A 7,483-nucleotide genomic window follows, 5' to 3' on the forward strand; every position below is an offset into this window, starting at 1 on the left:
AATGCGTCAGGCTTGTTTAGATGTTCCTTTGCAAACTTCTGACGCTGAATTTTGTGGTGAGGATGCAGGAAAGGTTTTCTTCTGATGACTCTTCCATGAAGGTCATATGTGTACAGGTGTCGCTGCACAGTAGAACAGTGCACCACCACTCCAGAGTCTGCTAAATCTTCCTGAAAGTCTTCTGCAGTCAAATGGGGGTTTTGATTTGCCTTTCGAGCAATCCTACGAGCAGTTCTCTCAGAAAGTTTTCTTGGTCTTCCAGACCTCAACTTGACCTCCACCATTCCTGTTAACTGCCATTTCTTAATTACATTACGAATTGAGGAAACAGCTACATGAAAATGCTTTGCTATCTTCTTATAGCCTTCACACATCAAAGTTGCTGGTGAACGCAGCAGGCCAAGCAGCATCTGTAGGAAGAGGTACAGTCGACGTTTCAGGCAGAGACCCTTTGTCAGGACTAACTGAAGGAAGAGTGAATAAGGGATTTGAAAGTTGGAGGGGGAGGGGGAGATCCAAAATGATAGGAGAAGACAGGAGGGGGAGGGATGGAGCCAAGAGCTGGACAGGTGATAGGCAAAAGGGGATACAAGAGGATCATGGGACAGGAGGTCCGGGAAGAAAGACAAGTGGGGGGGACCCAGAGGATGGGCAAGAGGTATATTCAGAGGGACAGAGGGAGAAAAAGGAGAGTGAGAGAAAGAATGTGTGCATAAAAATGAGTAACAGATGGGGTACGAGGGGGAGGTGGGGCCTTAGCTGAAGTTAGAGAAGTCGATGTTCATGCCATCAGGTTGGAGGCTACCCAGATGGAATATAAGGTGTTGTTCCTCCAACCTGAGTGTGGCTTCATCTTTACAGTAGAGGAGGCCGTGGATAGACATGTCAGAATGGGAATGGGATGTGGAATTAAAATGTGTGGCCACTGGGAGATCCTGCTTTCTCTGGCGGACAGAGCGTAGGTGTTCAGCAAAGCAGTCTCCCAGTCTGCGTCGGGTCTCGCCAATATATAAAAGGCCACATCCGGAGCACCGGACGCAGTATATCACCCCAGTGGACTCACAGGTGAAGTGTCACCTCACCTGGAAGGACTGCTTGGGGCCCTGAATGGTGGTAAGGGAGGAAGTATAAGGGCATGTGTAGCACTTGTTCCGCTTACACGGATAAGTGCCAGGAGGGAGATCAGTGGGGAGGGATGGGGGGGACGAATGGACAAGGGAGTTGTGTAGGGAGCGATCCTTGAATTTCCAGCATCTGCAGAATTACTGTTGTTTTCTTATAGCTTTCTCCTGCTTTGTGAGCATCATTTATTTTAATTTTCAGAGTGCTAGGCAGCTGCTTAGAGGAGCTCATGGCTGCTGATTGTTGGGACAAGATTTGAGGAGTCAGGGTATTCATAAAGCTTTAAAATTTGCATCACCTGGCCTTTCCTAACAATGACTGTGAACAAACCATAGCACTAACAAGCTAATTAAGGTCTGAGACCTTGGTAAAAGTTATCTGAGAGCTCAAATCTCTTGGAGTGCCCAAACTTTTGCATGGTGCTCTTTTCCTTTTTTCCCCCACTCTAAAATTGTACAGAACAAAAATAATACACTAATCTTGCTGAAAATGTTGAAAAGAATGTGTCATCTTTAACTTCATGACTTTTGGAGATCAGTTCATCTTCTACTCAACTATTCACAGTAACAGAAATTTTGACCAGGGGTGCCCAAATTTTGCATGCCGCTGAAAAAGGGCATGAAAAAAGGCTTTTCAGTTCATCAAGTCTGTACTGACCATCGACCACCCATTTACCCTAATCCTACATTAATCCCATTTTTCATTCTCCCCACGTAGTTGTCATCTCCCCCTTTTTCTACCATTCACCCACGCGTTAGGGACAATTTGCATCAGGCAATTAATCTGCCAACTCAGATGTCACTGGGATGTAGGAGCAAATCACTGGGAGAATGCACAAACTCCACAGAACCAGCACCCGATGTTAGAGTTGAATCCAAGTCTCTGGATCTGTGGGACAGCGATTCAACTAACCGCACCTCTGTGTTACCCTTGTGCAGTCGGTTGTGACAACCAGAGGCTAACTTCCCCTCAGAATCAAGCACAGCTAAATGACTACAAGGTGGTTGGCTTCACTTAAGAAGAGAATAAACAATCAATAGTCACTAGTGACCCCCTCAGGTAGTAGCTTGTCTAACACTGGCTCTGGATAGCATTGAACAATTTGTGAACATAGGTTGGATCAACTGTTGCTCAGCTAGCAAATAAGAAAAATGTCTTTGCTGTTGCTGCTCAGTTTTTAGCTGTAAAGATTAATTTCTGTGAACAAGGAACAAGTGATAAGAACATACTGTGAAATCCACTATCATGGTGCTAAAATGCAACTTGTTTATGCAGGTAGAAATAAATTTACGCTGGAATGGAAAGTGCAGTTCTCTATCACAGAAATGTCAAATTTCAATTTCTAGTCTAGACTTCTATAAGCACAAGACAGTAGGATATTACTCTCTGTGAAGTACATCAGTAACACTGCAAACCCGATCCTAAGAGGAGTCTTTGATGTTCTGTGCCCTCGAACTGTTCCAGGAATAGGAAAGTTTTAGCGGGATATGGGACAAACACAGGCCAATGGGCCTAGCTTGGAAGGGCACCTTTGTTGCATGGACCAGTTGGGCCGAAGGGCCTGTTTCTGTGCTGTACTATTCAACGACTCTAGAAATACAAGATCAGGACAGGTCTCACAAAGTCAAGGCCACAGTCATTCATGGCTTCATCAGGACAGGTCTCACAAAGTCAAGGCCACAGTCATTCATGGCTTCTTGGACTCAGGATTACTCTTAGTTGTGTCAGTGCTGCCATCTGCTATATTTCATGGTTTTTTGCTCGTTGTTGCATTAGGAAGATCACCTAAACACCATACTTATGGGAGCAAGACTTCTTTGCCTTTGGCCTGCAGGAGCAGAAAGAGCAGACATAGGCTTTCTTTAAGTGCAGATATTCAAGGAGTCTCCCCCTGCAGAGCATCTGGCCCAGGTCCTGAAGAGTCTGTGTCACCTTCTCTCCCATGAGTCACCTCTTCCATAGATGCATCCAGAGGTCAGTACCTACCTGCCCCCTCCAAGCATACTTCATCATACGGCTCCCCTCTGTGTGAATCATAGCAGTGTTACCTATGCTGATCATGAGGACCTTCAAAAGCTGGTTTCCCAGGTTACAGATGCAGGGCAAAGTGCCAGCAGCCTGAGAATACTGAAGCCCATCAGGTCAGCTGAACACAGAAGCTGAAATTATGTACCTTTTCACCAGGGACCCTGACAATGCTGATTACCAAATTTCATTTTTGAGGACTGGAACGCTGAAGACTCTTGTCAATGATCAAAATGTCACCCAACATTGTTATAGCTCACCGATGAGGTAGAAGAAGTTCATACTGACCAGAAGAAGTCAAGTCAAGTCACTTTTTATTGTCATTTCAACCATAACTGCTGGTACAGAATGTAGTAAAAATAAGACAACGTTTTCCACGACCATGGTGCTACATGAAACAATACAAAAACTACACTGAACTATGTAAGAAAAAACACAAAAACTACACTAGGCTACAGACCTATCCAGGACTGCATAAAGTGCACAAGACAGTGCAGGCACTACAATAAATAATAATAAATAATAAACAAGACAATATGCACAGTAGAGGGTATAGTAGGTTGGTGTCAAGCCAGGCTCTGGGTATTGAGCAGTTTGATGGTTTGGGGGAAGAAACTGTTACATAGTCTGGTTGTGAGAGCCCGAATGCTTCGGTGCCTTTTTCCAGATAGCAGGAGGGAGAAGAATTTATATGAGGGGTGCGTGAGTTCCTTCATAATGCTGCTTGCTTTGCGGATGCAGCATGTGGTGTAAATGTCTGTGATGGCGGGAAGAGAGACTCCGATGATCTTCTCAGCTGACCTGACCTCTTCGCTGCAGTGTCTTGCGATCCGAGATGGTGCAATTTCCAAACCAGGCCGTGATGCAGCTGCTCAGGATGCTCTCAATACAACCTCTGTAGAATGTGGTGAGGATGTGGTGAAGATCTGGTAAAGAAGTTCAAGTTGAGACCATTACCTCAGAAGGTTTGGGTTGCATAGCAATAGAGGTGCTGCCTCACAGCCCCAGTAACCCAGGATCAATTCAGACCACTAATGCTGCTTGTCTGGAGTTTGCACATTCACCAGCCAGTTGCTCTATTGATCCAATGTGCTTCTGAATTCTACACCTACACATTGTAATGTGGACAGTCAGAGACTGGGTTCAGATGTCTGTGTAACTGATCTCCTTCTGCAGCCATGGACTCTAGACTTAATCCATCACTTATGTCTTCAAACTTTACCGCCCCCACTCCGTGGTCCTTACAACCAACAGGAACTACTTACTTGTTCTATGCATATACCCCATCAGATTCTTCACTAGCCTCCTCGATTCTAAGGGAACACCCTCAGATTCAGCAGTATCCACACAAACAGAAACAGAAATATCTCCTGCTGGCACGCAGTGACTATTTGTGTGGTGTCGGCATCAGAGCTTGGGTCCCTGCTATTCACTAGATATGTCAATGTTTTGAATTTTGGAACTGAATGACACATCTTCAAGTTTGCAGATTGCACAAAGGTGATGGAGGGGTGGGGTTGGGTGTGGTGAGGGGGGTGGGGGAGGTAGGAGTTTGACTTGTTAGGACATTGCAAAACAGCTCTAATATGATTCGGATAACCCATGGCAAGTATGGGATAATGTTGAGGTTATCCACTTTGGTTCCAAAACAGAGGGGCAGATTATTACCAGAATGATGAACTTTAAGGGTGAAGCAAAACCTGGCTATCCTTGCAGACCAGTTGCTAAAAGTAAGTACTTAGGTGCAGAAGCAGCCAGGAAAGCCAATGATATGTTGTCCTTCACTGCAAGCAGACAAGTGCAGAAGGAAGGATGTCTTGTTACAGATGTATAGGACTTAGTAAGACCACACACAAGAGAAAATCTGCAGATGCTGGAAATCCGAGCAACACACACAAAATGCTGGAGGAACTCAGCAGGGCAAGCAGTGTCTATGGGAAAAAGTACAGTCGATGTTTCTGGCCGAAACCCTTTGGCAGGACTGGAGATAAAAAAAGTTGGGAAGTAGATTTCAAAGGTGGGGGGAGGGGAGTGAGAAATGCCAGGCGGTAGGTGAAACTAGGTGAAAAGACCACACCTTGGCAATTATCTGCAATTTTGGCTTTCTTTTCTGAGAAAGAATATTGTTGCCTTGGAGGGAGAACAAAAAAGTTACTAAGCCTGTTTTCTGGGACTGACACACAAGGGGAGATAGAGCTGATTAGGCCTATGTCGATCAGGTCTATATTTACCGGAACATGGGATAATAAGACTCAGCGGTCAGGTCTCAGGATCGAGAACTGAGATCAGGAGAAATTTCTGCTCCCACTGGGTGATGACCATGTGGAATTCCATGTGGAAAGAGTGGAAGCCAACTCATTAGATATTTTCAGCGAGATTATAGATATATTTCTAAATGCTGAAGAGATCGAGATGTGAGGAGAAGATAGGAGCACGTGGGTGAAGAGCAATGATCATACTAAATGTTGGAACTGGCCTGAAGAGCTGAATCGGCCACTTCTACTATATTTTTATGCTAAAGTAATTTGTTCCTTCTCTTTGGAATCTCCTCATGCACTTTCTCTGTAGTCTTTATACCTTTCCTATTTGTGCTGTTTGTAAGCTGTCCAATTTATCACATTTGAACAATACCCTTAGCAGGTTACCCTTGCATCTAACTTTGACACACTCTCACATAGCGATCTTAACAAACCTCTATGTGTAAACAAAATCTCACAATATTCTCTTTTATTCTAAAAATCATTTCAAACCTACACTTTCTAGAAGGAATAGCTATCTCTATTTTCTTCAATAAAGCCTTTCATAAGCTAGAATTCTTCCATTAGCTCTTCTCTGAACTCCTGCTTAGAGAAAAACAAGGCAAAAAAATAATCTCTTCAATCTCCTCAAATAAGAGAAACAGTTTATTCTTGTTATCATCTCATAAATCTTTCCTGTATCCTTCCTAAAAACCTTGACATACTTTCTCACAGATAGAGCCTACAACCTAATTCAAAGGTTTAGCTAAGAACAAATCAAAAAATTATAATTGTTTAGCATGAATTCCTCTTTTTTTGCAATCAATACAGCATTCAGCACATTGCAAAGTATGCATCTTACATAACTCATTATTTCTGTATGGTCCATTTGATATGTTTTGCTTTGATACTATTTTGTTGAATCTAAATTCTTATCTCCATAAGTCACCTTCATTTCTCACCGCACTAACAGCTACTCTTTCTCATGCAGTGCGCTCCAAATTAAAATAACGTGCAGTGCCTAAGTGTTCTTCTTACCTGCTCTGAGGATATTTCTGCTCTTTGTCTGCAATATAAGAAGTCAGCAACACTAGCCAAAGAAATACCATGGCTACAAGGGCAAGAAGCTGTAATCTTGTGACAATTGATTCAGCTCCTGACACCCTAAGGCATTTCCACCAACTGTAAAGCATAAATCAAGAGTGAAAATGATGAAATCTCAACTTGTTTGGATTAGTGTTGCTCCAATAATGCTCAGTAGGCTAAACACCACCCAAAACAAAGCAATCTTCTTGACTGGCACCCTATCAACCACCCTAAATATTCATTTCCTCTCTCACCAGTGTGCAATTGCTCTAGGGTACATCATCTATAAAATATTGCACATAAAAGCGTATCTGACAGCACCTCCCAAATGCATGAGCTCTGCAGCCAAGCACAACGCTTTATAGTGCCAGCGACCGAGGTTCAATTCCCACCGCTGCCTGTAAGGAGTTTGTACGTTCTCCCTTTGACTGTACAGGCTTCTTCCAGGTGCTTTGGGTTTCCTCCCACATTCTAAAGATGTACCAGTTGGTAGCTTAATTGGTCATTGTAAATTGTCTCGTGATTAGGCTTAGATTGAATTGGGGGAATGCTGGGTGGTGTGGCTTGAAGGGCCAAAAGGTCTACTCCGAGCTGTACATCAATAAAATCAAATAATTAAAGAACATATGGTACCTGGCAACACCACCACCTGCAGGTTCTCCTCCCAGCTGCACAATATCCTGACTTGGAAATATACCGCCAATCTTTCAGTGTACAACTCCCGTCTCAACAACATTGTGGGAGTAGCTTCACCTGAAAGACTGCAAAGAGTTCAAGAAAGCAGCTCATCATTACCTTCCCAAGGGGAAATAAGGATGGGTAGTAAATGTCAGCCTTGCCAGCAATGTCAAAATTCCAAAAATGAATTATTTAACCATGTTTCTCCTGTTATTGGAAACAGTTCCATATCTATATTGGAGAAACCGACCTGAATTTCTGAATTTTTAACCCCTTATCGAATATCTCCTTAATATCTACCACAGTCTTGGATGCTCCTAGTTTTCCATGCAGCT

This window comes from Mobula birostris, chromosome 9 (assembly GCF_030028105.1).
Source record: "Mobula birostris isolate sMobBir1 chromosome 9, sMobBir1.hap1, whole genome shotgun sequence".
In the NCBI taxonomy this organism is placed as follows: Eukaryota; Metazoa; Chordata; class Chondrichthyes; order Myliobatiformes; family Myliobatidae; genus Mobula; species Mobula birostris.